The sequence below is a fragment of the Lonchura striata genome, chromosome 3 (genome assembly GCF_050655825.1).
Source record: "Lonchura striata isolate lonStrDom1 chromosome 3, ASM5065582v1, whole genome shotgun sequence".
In the NCBI taxonomy this organism is placed as follows: Eukaryota; Metazoa; Chordata; class Aves; order Passeriformes; family Estrildidae; genus Lonchura; species Lonchura striata.
In genome coordinates this window covers 99,261,746-99,275,347 of record NC_140705.1, presented here as the reverse complement: position 1 = coordinate 99,275,347, position 13,602 = coordinate 99,261,746, and the positions used below count along the sequence as shown (strand labels likewise).

Below are 13,602 nucleotides of genomic sequence, written 5' to 3'. Positions count from 1 at the left end.
TTCTGTGCTTTGGAGATATGCAGTGTTTTCAACTTGCAAAGAATGTGTAGCTAATGGTGGAGCCATGAAGTGAATGGGCCTTGGCTCTTGCCCTTTGCATAGCAGCTGCCTTGTACAAAAACACATTCCACATCAAGAACTATGTGAAGTGGTTAAATCCCATTGTGATAGCTTTCCAGTGCAATTCTGTGCCAAGAAGACACAATTTTAATATTTTCATCCATTACTTCAATAAAAAAGCCCAAATTGTTTCAATATTTTTAAGCCAAATCACATGGTTTAGAACTAGCAGCATTTGATTAATAAAATCAAGGATTTAAAACTTTTTTATTAATCTGATTTTTAAAATAATTAGTATTTTTCATATGTTTTATGCAAACCTTAAGTATGTTTTAGCTTACTACAAAATGAGAAGTATTGGGAGGTACCTGTTATTGTATAGCAATTTTGTGTTATTATTCTGTCAGTTTGTATTCCTTTTAAATGTGACATACAGAAACCCTCACTAAGAACAACTCCCTTGGGGCTCACTCCTGGATGTCACTAGTGTGAGCAAGAGGTGCTGTGCCCAACAAGAATAGGCCATAAAAATGTAAACTCCATCACTTACATGGGTGGTTCTCTATTTCTTTGAAATCCTGGATGTGTAATTAGGTGATGTTTTCTGGTATTAGTAATATGACACAACTATGGACAAATTTGTCTTCTTACTTGTAGGTTTTGGAATTTTTGATTTTATTTTGTATTTTTTTTTTTTCACTGTATCCCAGTCCACCAGAAACTATGCTACCTGGCTTTTACCAGAAATGTATTGGGCAAACTGATGTTTCTTTGCACTGCATATTATCAAAAACCAGAGATTGCAGCTAGATATATATAGCTAAAAATGCAATATTAACATTTTGTTACTGCTGATGTGTTAACATAATTGCTTGGGCTATGAAGGTGCAAATTAATTAGACAGAAAATATTTTGTGAGTATCCTTTTCATCTTGGCCACACTGCAATGTAAAAGCCTAGATAAAAATTTAGATATAAAATATAAAAGTTTAGATATAAAATTTTGCTTTGTTTTATTTTTATGCCTACTGTACCACAAATACAATCCTTGCAGACTATCACTGCCACTGGTATTCTTGCTCTTGGGGCTCTGTTAAAAAAGTTTAGAGGTGATAAATCAAAAAAGGTTGTGATCCATATTTTGCTGGTATTCTTCATTCTTTCTTTTCTGGTTTTTTTTTGGGTTTTTTTTTTGGGGGGGTATGGTTTTTTTTGGTTTGGTTTGGTTTGGTTTGGTTTCGTTTCATTTGGTTTGGTTTTTTTTGCCTGCTATTAAATAAGTGTTCTACCAAGTATTTCACAGAATTAGCTCTTTTAACCTCCTGATGGAGGCTCTGGGCCAATTGCTTTGTGAATTTAGGACTGTCCTTGTTTTGTGGGTTGCTTTTGTCTGCATTGTATTTTTGGCTTTCATTTTTGTGCCCCATTAATTTTTTAGTTTCATCAGTCCCCTCTAGTTTTTCAACTATTTTTCACTTGAGTGTTTTCTGTTTTATTACCATGTGTAACCTGGTTATGTCTGCATTTTCAAGAAATTTTACAATGTCCTGGGACAGACTCTTGAAGTAATATGTTCCCTTTATATCACTCTGCAAATTTATAATGTATTTCATTTTGTATTGTGTGTCTTGTATCTTAATAACACTTTGTGTCTTTTAATCCACGTGAGAACTGCAGTTTTTATTTCAGAGGCATCATTTGGAAATGCAGCTGGACTATATAAACTGAAATTCTTCTATTTCCAGGCTTCTGGTTTCCAGCAGAGGTTTGTGAAGCAGGACTTTCTTTGCAGGAGAGTGCTGGTTCTTTCCTATTATCCTTGTTAGGCACTTGTAAAGACAATATATAAAGACACATATAAAGATAATTGAAGTGAAAGGTTGCACACCTGATTTCTACTGTTTGGTTCTTGAATTCCTTTAGCACGCCTGAGGGAACAGCATTTGATTTTTGGGACTTGTTACCCTTGGTATTGCCCATGTACTCTGCAGCTGCTTCAGAGAATTTTTCCATATATTCTTGTTTCCCTTTACTAATGGCTTTCTATACTGCTTGTCTGCTGCTGTTGCAATCTCTTGGCAAACACCTGATAAGTTGTTTTCCTTTTACAATTTGTCCAATTCCTTTATTACTTTATTATTCCTGTATAGCTTGTACTCTGGTGTTAGTGTGACCAATTGTCTTGTCTCTTTACCATCATGTGGCTTCTGATATGCCTTTCCTATCACACAGTTTTAGAAGCCATATTTTGCAAGTTTTTTGTAGACCTCTTGTAACCTACTTTCTGCTCAAAAAGATAGTGTAGTTTCTCTTTTGTGGAAATTACTATTTGGTTGCCTAAATAGACTGCTCCTCCCCTGTTCTACTGCAGTGCAGAACATCCTTTCTGCTTGTTCTGTTCAAGGCACCACAGTACAGCTTATTTTCAAGCCAAAATTCTTCTTGCATGGATAAACATAGATACTGAGAAGCAGATACACCTTTTATTATGAAGTAATCAGTCATTTGAGAGAGATTCATTAATGCAAGGAAATATGACCAGATCTTATCTACTTTATCTACAATGCTATTATCTTACCATGAAACTTTTTGTGGGGTCCTGGTATTTTAAGAGTGAAGTATTGTGCCTGTAGTGTTCTAAACCAGATAGAGCAATAAAGCATTGTGGAAATGTAATCTATTAATTTTCATACATTGTGTGAATTTAAGGAGATCATGCTTTGGAATTTTTGCTGTTGTGGAGATGTAGATAAGAGTTACATTCAAATTAAATTCTGCACTTGTATTAGCTACATGTAGAGCTAAGGTTTCACTTATATCTCTGTGTCAATGCATATGTATGTGCAAGAAAGAAAAGACACATCCTGTGTTGTTTCCAGGTGAGAGGTTTGTGCTTTTGTAGCAAAGTAATAAAAATAAATGCAGTTTAAAATTCCATTATGAGAAGAATATTTTCATCTTCTTTTCTCTTTATTTCCTGTGTTTTTTTAATAATTTGTCTTCCCTATCCCCCCTTAATTATGGCCAACGATAAGGGAAAAGCATTTTTCTGTGGTTTTGTGTAGTCACATTGTGATTCTTTGTAATAGATGGAAATGAAAAAGGAATTGAATGTGTTATTACAAAAGAAAGAGTTCCTGTGTAGGCTTTTATGTAATTTATACTATTTTTGTTCCACAAAATATCCAGTATATTAAAATTTGACTAAGTAGAAAATGTATGACATTTGCCTAATTGTAGAAAAGGTTCAAAGATCCTGCAATATTGAGGCATGTCATAAGGAGGGTATTTATGTTTATGTTATGTTGAATGACCATCCACAACAGTTAAATATGGTCTTTGCATACCTGTGCTGGAGTGAGGAGCCCAGCTCTGGGCTGAATTTATTTAGTCGTCCCTCCAGAATCATCTGAATGAACCAATGTGAGTTGTCAGATCATCCTGGAAAGTCACTATTGATCCTCTGTTTTGACAGCTTGACAGGGAAGTGCACAGGGAAAGGGGAGACTCAGGTGAGCTAACAGTGGGCATGTGATGTGCAGGTGGGCAGGTGCATACTATACATTTTGCTGTTTGTGAAATTCTCTGGTCATGGCAGGCAAAATATCAAGAATAGTTATCTGAAATAATTAGTTTTATTACATGTCTGTATGATGGCTATGGAGGCATAGCAGCAAGGGCAAGTCAAGAAACTGACCATCCCAGAAAATAAGTTTGAAATCATGTGATGGACAACCCTGAGATCTTTGCAGTTGTCAAGAACTGAGTAATTCACATTGCTAGACAGAATTGGCTTGGCTTAAAAGATAAACAGCAAGGAGAACATTTGAGTTAGGTGGAACACATTTGTCTGACTAAGCAGAGATCTTGTTTAATCTTAGAGAGATATCTGAGGGCTGAGATACCTCTGTGGGGATGCAGCATTCTTACTTCACCAGCTCTGATACATGTGAGGGCATTTCCTCTTTTCTGAAGATACGTTAGCTTGTTTGATAAAAGCCTGCTGACTGTGCTCTGTCACTTAAGAGAAGGGAGCTTCCAAAGAAAATGGGAATAGAGCATTATTAGAAGTATAAACAGGCACCACTCCCTCCAGTCTTAGCTGTGTGAGAAAGGGCTGAAATCTGTTTTGAGTTGGCATTTCTGCCTTGTGTCCACAGACAGATGAAAGCTCACGAGAAAAGTGAGGTGGTTACTCAGTGCACCTTTGGATGGTTTCTGGGTAAGGCAATGGTGTTGCTTTTTTGTCTCTTGTCTGAGGACCGGGATTCTGCTTCTTGCTTAATCAGTGGTAAAAGCACAATAGACATCTTCATTTCAGCACCTTTCCTAAAGATCACTTTTCTGTTATAATACCTTAATCAAGTAAAAAAGAAAGGTTTATCTCATGGCCTGCCTTGCAGTTAATAGAATTAATGAGATTAATTTGATAATGAAAATATGATGTTTGTGTTAAAACATGAACATAAAGTTATGCTAATTTGGTTTTAATGGATGTGATTTTTATTTAAATTATCATCTACATGCTGCCAGTTGATTTTAATTTTTTGGTTTTGTTTGAGGGGGATGTTTTTCTCTCAAACTTGGTCAGGGCATGCTTGGTCAGGGCATGCTTTTATTTGCATTGCTCTTTTAAAATTTGTTGTATATAAGTCTTCTGTATAGTCACTATGTGACATACTTTCAAGAAATGATCCTGCTATTTTCAGAAGTTTTTGATAATCACATTATCGTTAATAAAGGTTATTTCTGGAAAAACACATTATAGTTTTTAAAGGCTATTTCCAGAATGACTGTTGTTGTATCAAGAATCTGGTTCTCCACAAGTACTTTGACTATAAACATTACTAACATTGATGATTTTATGTTTGACACCATCATATAAAATACAATGAGGTCCCTTTTCATAATCTGAAAGACCTCAGAATGATGAGGATTTGTTCGAGTTTTTTCTTTTAACAGTATCATAATATAATTAAATGTAAGGACATTTATCCTCAGCTGTCCTGTTGCATTGTTAAATTTCTGATATACACCTCTTAGCTACCTCAAATATGCTCAGATGAAAGGTCCCCAGTTTTTCCAGAGACCTTTCAAATGGGAATGCAGTGTTACAACACTTGGTAGCTCAGAAAACAAATGGACAGGTTTTGCTGTGTAGAGCACTGAACAAGAATGTAAGGAGTGATGAAGACTACTTGAAGGAATGCACTGTCACTGGCGGTTTTGGTTTGAATATTTTGGTTTGGATGTTTTTGTATATAACAATGATATTTTTTCCTATGTCTCATAATTTTATTGACAATATAATATGAAGGAGTATGAAAACCTTATAAAGGTATTAAATAGTTAGGATAATTAAATTGTCTATGGTTTAAATCAACTGGCTGAAAGCTTGTAAATGTTATTATCTGAATCAGAGAAGCCAGTGGATATAATTGTCAGGCAATTAAATATTTATCCTTCTGCAGGTTTAGTGAGTTGAATTGGGTTATTGGCCAATAGCACTAGTTGAGATAAAATATTTAAATGCAGAAAAAAATCTAAAAAGCTGACTTGGGAAAATTTTTCTCAAAAGGTAGCTTTTCCATTTTTTGTGATCATTTGTATTGTTCCATTAACTGTCCTACAGAGGAGATCTGATAATGCTCACCTGCTTTGATGACAGTTGTGCAGTTCTTTGGTAATTTTCTCCTTCAGAAGTAATTAATAAAATTTTTGAATACTTACTCAACCAATACAAAATTATGCAATAAAAACAGTTCACTGCGTTATTTACGTTGTTGTGAAAACATGTTCCCATGCTGAAGATGAACTTTCTTTAGTGAAAATTAGAAATGTGCGTGCCAGTTTGGCTCCTGGCCCTGTGTTCTCACACTGTGCTCAAGTGAACAAGATGGCATTTTTTTCACTGTTTTCCTGCAGGGATCAGTAGGGATTCTTAGAGTTTACCACAGGTATACATATTCATGTAAAATTATTATAAATATTTGAATATTTAGAGTTTAAATTTTGGGGGTTTTGTATTTTTGCAAGTGAAGCAGAGAAAAACTTACTATTAACAAATATGTGTACTTAGTTTAAGTAATTAAAAAGTTTATGAAATATGTTACAGAATAGTATTTTGCTTTGTGCTATTAAAGTATCCTCTGTGTGACACAGACTTATTAAGCCACTTACACAGTTTATTATCACCAGAAACTGAACTGTATTGAGACTGTCTTTGACTGACAACCAATTGCAAGTATCACAAAGCTGGTGAGGAGGGAGCAAAATGTTATTTTATCTCTCACTGGAAACATGGCTGTAAATTGCACTGAAGGGAAGCTGTGTTCTTTTTCTCCAAAAACTCATGGTCTGAAATTGTACTTCAGTTACTTCAATTGTACTCATAAATGCACATTGGTTTACAGGTGTAATTTTCATTTGATCTGAGTTAGGAAAGCAGCTTCTTCATCTTCAGAGGTATTTATTCTACTAGATGGAGCACTTGAGAAATAATCCAGAATTTCCTTCAAATCCTGAAGTATTTTATAATATTCCTGGTTGAAGTTTTTATAGATTCCTTTGTAAAAGAAGAGTGTTCACAACACTAATGTAATGAAAAATTAAGTCTTGCATTCTTGTTATATTTTATTATTGTGAGATTACTAGGCTATAGTCTGTTAAAACAGACTACTAAAGTAGATTTTAAAATATTGCATGTACTAGACATTATACTGAGAAATTATTCTGTTAAGTTATATTTGATCTTGCTTATAGGACTTTTCTTTCTGATCAATCAAAATAATTTTTTTAATCTATATATTCTTATCTTCTAATTTATCTTTCATTGCACCACTGTGTGTTGTTCCAGGGCTTGGGCTATATCCAACAATTAGTCAGAGCTTAGGTGAAATACAGAAATAGGGTGACATTTTTTTAATGCAATATATATGTAATCTTCAGTTGAAATCAAGATCATGTTAGATTGCTACATCTTAAATTGCAACTAAAATTTAATTAAATTATTAAATTTATGATTAACGATAGTCATAAATTCTGTTTGTTGGTATAATATAATTAATATAATATAATAATTTTTCATTTCTGTGTGATGGTAATTTGTTGGTTGTGGTGATGTATCAGTGTGTTTCATGAGAAAATGTTCTTGGTCATGAAGGTTGGTAATAGAATTCCCTCTGGTCTCTGATCGCATGGGCATAAACAACTCATTTCTTGTTAATTCATAAGGAAAGGTACAGTACATATTTCTCTGAGTTATTCCTGTCAAACAGATACTTCTAAATGTAACTAGATTTAACAACTGAAAGGCTTCATGGAGCCCTCTGTTGTTATCTATATGTATATGAAGAAAATTACAATATGGAAGTAATTTGGAAAATTTCAACAGTTTCAGCAGTAGCGATCTAGAAATTGAACAGGTTGTGGAAACATAATATTTCAGTGCACTGCTGCATATGTAAAGTATGTGCAGCATATGCTGAGGTCTTTTTCAAAACATTTACATTAAACCTGTCAGGTATTTATGAATAGAAAAAATTAATTTCCCCCAGTTCTGTCATCAGTTAAGAGAAATGGATTTCAGCACAGAAGACTGTCAGTGTTTCCTGCATACCAGAACAGCTCCCTTCAATGTCATAGAATTACACCAGGTGGCCTGCTAAGAGTCAGCTTAATGTGATTCCAAATGATAGGGTAGAGAATGTGAGGGAAATTAAAATAGTATCATACTTATGATTTAAAAGGAAGTTAATTACAAGGGCTTGTTAATAAACAAAGAAAAATTCAGAATGTATTCTCTGTTGCAGAGTATACCAGTGGTGAATGTGATACCATAAAAAATAAAATTTAACACTGCATAACTTTACATTGGCTATGAAATATTTAATTAATATGTTGACATGTTTTGCTTATTAATGGATTTTTGTCTTTGGAAAGAATTATTAAAATGGTAGGTTTAGACTTTATATTTTTGAATCATGTCTGATAATGAAAATGCAGTTGTAGCCTCTTTATTTCTTGTTTGCTTCTTTCATGCTAATACCAAACCAGCTGAATGTGGCCTGTGTTTTGCAATTAAAATATTTATTCAGTTTGTATGAAGTAGTTGAACACTGGTATATAGGACATATTATTCATTATTGCCTAGTTTTCCATTACCTGAAAATTGTTTATGTAAAATTGCCATGTTAAATGTAACTTAACAAGTTAAGCCTGAATGATTTTTTACTCTCTTGTTACATAATTTTCCCAGTGTACTTGCATGTACTACTCCATGACTGCTGGAGATCAGAATTCAGAGAATATGAAGGTTGATTGGGTCTTTTTTTTTGAAAGGTAATTCTTGTAACTGGGAAGAAAAATGGTGTACTTTGTCTTTATAGACTAAAGAGTGAGTAAATATACCTTATTTTTCAGTTTCTAAATGGAAAAAAACCCACAAAAACAAAAAAAAGCAAATCAAAACTACAGACAAGCTTACTCCTATTTTCATGTATTCTGTCTAGATAAAATGAACAAAAGACACATCTGAATGTATACAGCAGTTAAAGAGCTTTCAATGTATTACAGATTTTCTTACTTATTTTACAAATGATCAATTGAAGAAAATTCCTTCTTTTTTGAACATGGGTCATATTTGGTTCTTAAAAATGTTAATATATGTGTTTTGTACAAATTAAACTTGACAGCTATAGCTTCATGTTAAAATTTAACCTGTGTGCTCTAACTTAAGGGGATTTTTTGCCACTTTGACGGAAAAAATAGCTTGGAATTTTTTTTACATTCAATATTTCATACAACTTAAAAATGCCCATGAAACTAGATAAAAAGCATGGACAAGCATTAAAGAATATGCCAGAGCAAAATGTATGTCTTCCCTCATATTCACCAAATATAAAAATGAGCTCCCAAAAACTTTATGTAGAATATAGAAGTGTGGAAATCTTTTATGGCTATGAGTAATTAAAAAAAATCTGCTTATGAAAAAAAAATAAAAAGCTTTTGTGATTAAATTATTTCATGAGAAACACACATTTGAATTAATATTGCAAGTATATGAAATAAGTGTAAAGATGTGTTTTAGTAGATGTCCATTTTTGCAAACCTTTGAAGTTAAATGTATGTTACCAGTTAGATGTTTTAATAGATGTGCCTACTTTATTAAGCCTATTAATTCTTAAATGGCTGCAATCTATTTACAGATTTCTACCTTTCAAATGATAATGTCTTCAAGGTAGTGCTTGCCAGAAGTTTCCTTACTCAATTGAAGACAAGTGAGGTTGCCTGAATGTTCCTGGAAGCAACATGGAAAACTTTTAGCGAAGACTGCTAAGTTTGAAGAGGGAACATAGATATTGCTATGGAGTTAAGTGGCTTATGTCCTGAAATACAGATCAGAGGCTTTTGCCTCAGCTATATTTATGGTTGGTCTACTTCAGTGTACAACAGAGGCAGGTTCTTTGCCCCTGAGAGCTGCTCATTGTTACTTGGTGTCAATACAGCTCTGACTGGCCAACCTGGGAAATGAGAGCCTTACAGCCATAAAGAGCCTAAGTAATCCTCCAAATATCTCCAGGTCTTCATTAGGTTTTTTGTTCTATCCTGCATGTCTAATACTGTAACAATCTGAGACTGTAGTTCCTTGAGACAGATCACAGGTTTGCCACTCCCTAGATTTCCAAACCCTGTGTCTCACCAATAGTCCATCCCTCTGCCATCTTACTGCCATCTCTGTGCTGGCTGGATCTTGCTATGAGCCAAATAATTTAAATGGCAGAGAAATTATTTGCTTGTTTTGTTTAGTTGTTTTATTTTGGTATGGATTTCCTCTTTGAATTGGGATGAACACGAGCTTCAGAGGATAGAGTCAGCAGGGAACAGGAAAGGAAAAAAAGCTGAAGGATGGGTTTGGAGGGGGAAGGACCTCCTTTAATAAGTAGCAGTGATCTACTTACTTGGCAGTGATTGACTTACTTACTACTGCTTACTCACAGTACTCAGCCCAAAGAGAGCTATTTCACATTACAACTAAACTGCTCTGTGAGTTTCTCCTAGAACGTTGTTGTTCCTGCTCCTCATACTATCAGTGTGTGCCCTCTCTCCGTGCATCCCTACCTGATGTAAACCCGAAGTAAGTTCTGAGAACTTGATGTGCAAAAGAATTAATTGTCCAAACACCACAAACAACTTTTGGCTTGCTCTACTTTAGCATGTGTCTGTGTGGGCAGAAATGTCTCTTGGAAAGGAGAGAATACCACCACTGCTGTTTGTGTGGTGATACCACCTTAGACTATCTGAAGCCAGTGATGAGATACAACACTGGATATTTTTCATAATAGTGATAGTCACTAGACCAAGTCACTAAGATGAATTCCTCAAGAGTGTTCTTGATGGGAGTAAATTTGCTCAGGGAAAGCATTTTCTCTAGAATCTTCTTCTGAAAATATTGAAGTAATTTTCCTGTCAGAAATCTATTCCAGATGTTTTCCATTTTTTTCTTGACACAACAGTCAGATTTGCAGGACAGAGAAAGTAAAAACTTGGCTCTGTTAGCATCAAAATGTCCATATGTGTCGTAGAAGCTACAGCTGTGTTCAACAGTTTATGGTTAACTTATTTAAGATTTGTTTCTGACTTTAAATTTTATGTATTTAATGAAGTAATTAATTTTAAAATGGATTTACATTGGCATCCTATTTAGATTTTAAGCAATTCCAAATACAATATATTGTTTGTGTATTTTGGTGACTTCTTTTGGAATTATTTATCCATGAATAACTGTATCTTAGGTTCTCAAGCAGTTTCTTTATAATTTTAAATCATCAGTGTTTATCCTTTTTTAAAAAATTGTGGTTTATGGAAACCATTAATTTTCAAGTCTATTATTTGTAATTACCATCCTTTATTGAGTTCTTGTGTCCTATATAGACATCAAATGGTATATTTAGATTTGTGATTTGATTTTTGATTTTCTGAAAGAGAATACACAATGCAGGGAATACAGTATACAGGGATATTATCTAGGAACACTTGTCTCTTTACAGACATCCTAATTACTGTTCAGATATCCAAAGCAAATGTTAAATGGAGGTTTTTCTTTATAGACATTCTCTTAATAGTGTCCTGGATATTAAAAAATTGCCTATTTTAACATCACAATAACAACAAAATGGTAACATGTTTGAAAAAATCATGTATAGCTGAGTTGAAGTGGCTTCAAATTATTAAAAAAGCATTTGAGTATTTATTTGTTAATTTAAAAACACTCCTTTTGGCCAAGATGGTCAAATCAACATTAAGAAAAGGTAATATTTGATACTAGTGGATGAGATCTATAGTTTAGAGTATAATATAGTACAGAATTATACTATATTTGGTATGATATAGTATAGACTTTATTATAATTTCCTCCATCCAAATAAATGTTCAATTTTAGAGTGGACTTTACCGCTTTGAATGTTATACAGAATCATAGAATGGTTTGGATTAGATTGGAAGGGACCTCAAGGATCATCTGACTTCAACCTTCCTGCCTTGGGCAGCAGCGCCATTCAGTGTCTGGGATTCCCTGGGTACAAGTGTTTCCTTAGTAAGATTTCTGGCTGTGTGGAGAATATACATATATGTTTGTTTGTCCTTTTACTTAGATTTTCTGTTACAAGTAAGTCTATCACATTGTAAACTGATCTAATAATTACTAGCATTGCACTTAAGAGAAAGTAATGGGAAAGGATAAAAAGGGAAGAAACGGCTTTTCTGTCCTCAACCCACGTGTAATATTCTACAGTCACTTTCCACGACTTGTTGCTAGATTTTTTTGTAGCTAGGGAAAAATAAAATGTCAGCCGGTATGAATTCACAGTGTTATGAAGTCCTGAAATATATTTTCATTAAATAAAATGCTGCTGGTGATGGCAAAGTATGAAATAATGGAATTTAAATAATTTAGCCATTATTTGGAATTCAGGATGTGTTTCTAACAATCATAGACACAGAAAGTTACCTTGTCTTATTCAGATCATCTTAATTGTCATAGACCTCATAGTTTTATTGGGTTTTATCTGTTGCTTATCGTACTCATTAGCTTGATCTAAACAGCACCAATATTTATTTAAACAGATGCTTAAGACCAGCAGTATGGTGCGTAAGCAAGCTAGATATATGGCTTTGGTCAAGTGCATATTCAAAGACTGACTTTTAGCCTTAAAAAGGTCTTTAGTGGGCCTGCATCTTCTGTTGTTCTTGTCATGGTCATTCCAACCTTTAAAATTTATTTTCAATGGTTAACTTTTTTGTGTGATACTTCTCTTCTGAGATACACATCATGCTAGGCTCAGCCTCATTCTGCCATGACCGTTTCCATCATCACAAGTACTTGATCTGTTTCACGTTTTATGGGATCGATAAATCTCATCCCTAAAGAGTCCAGCAGCCCTTTGATTCCTGACCTGACATTTGCTAATGCTATTCCTGATGACCTGCCAGTACGGATCTTCAGAACTGCAGTCTGTGTTTGACAACACTCATAATATGAATCAATATTTAGCATTCAGTAAGTGAGCTGGGGAGTCATTTTATTGCTGAAAATGTCTACATTGCCCTTGGGCAGCTGTCAGAAATGGGTAGTTATTAATAGCCCTCTATTTTCGCTTAGCATAGTCAGTAGGGGTCAGCCATGAAATGATTTAATCAGTTTATGATATCTGTGACAAAGAGCACTTAAAATGTAATCACAAAATTTAAGTAGAAGTGTCCCTGGGCTGTTGGAACGTTTTCCTCACTTAATTTTCCCTGAAGTTAATGTAGTACACCAGAAGACTGAATAAGTTAAAAAAACTGTGTTTAAAGTTCTTTTTGCTCTTCTTACTCCCCATGTGTCTAAGTGTAGTGTTTTTATGGGAGGTGAGTGTGGTAATATTAAAGAAGAAAATGGTCTTCCAAAACATTGCCTCAAAACCCTTCCCACTTGATCATGGTGACTGTATTGGTATGAAAACTTTGTGTGAGGATGAGGCATTTCCACATCTGAAAATGAGGAGGAACAGTCCTCGACTTTCTCTTCTGATCTTTTAGAAAATACGTTGAAATACTCATGGGATAAACTGTACATGTCTTTGAGCAATTTAGTTTTTTTGTGACTGTGTTTGCCACAGGTCTTGCTGAGCCTGTCAGCATTGTAACACTTTTGTTTCCATGTCTGTTGGTCATCTGGTTTGGAAGACGTTGTTGGTGTATCAAGTGCAAACAAGCTTGCTTCACTATGGGTTCTTCCTTTACTCTTTCACTTTAATCTGCAAGTGTTGTGAATTGGTAGACAATTTCATTGTGTTTATCTCTGAGATTCTGCCTGTTCATCTTGCAATATCCTGAGGCAAAGTTTAAGGTTTTGCATCACCATTCAGTCCTTTTCTGAAGAGTTCTCCAGTGGTACTTCCCAGTCAACCTTTGCAGTGCATTAAGGAGCAAAGCTGATATTTTCTTTCTTCTACAGTAGCTGTTTCCTTCCATGTACCATTGAGGCTGAGTCCTTGACTTTCA

General features: G+C 34.4%; 1 protein-coding gene across 4 annotated transcripts in view; it reads left to right on the top strand.

Annotated features, from left to right (window-relative positions):
* Positions 1-13,602, top strand: part of CAMKMT (calmodulin-lysine N-methyltransferase) — a 208,971-nt gene that overhangs the window by 83,861 nt on the left and 111,508 nt on the right. The gene's annotated exons all lie outside the window — the stretch shown is intronic.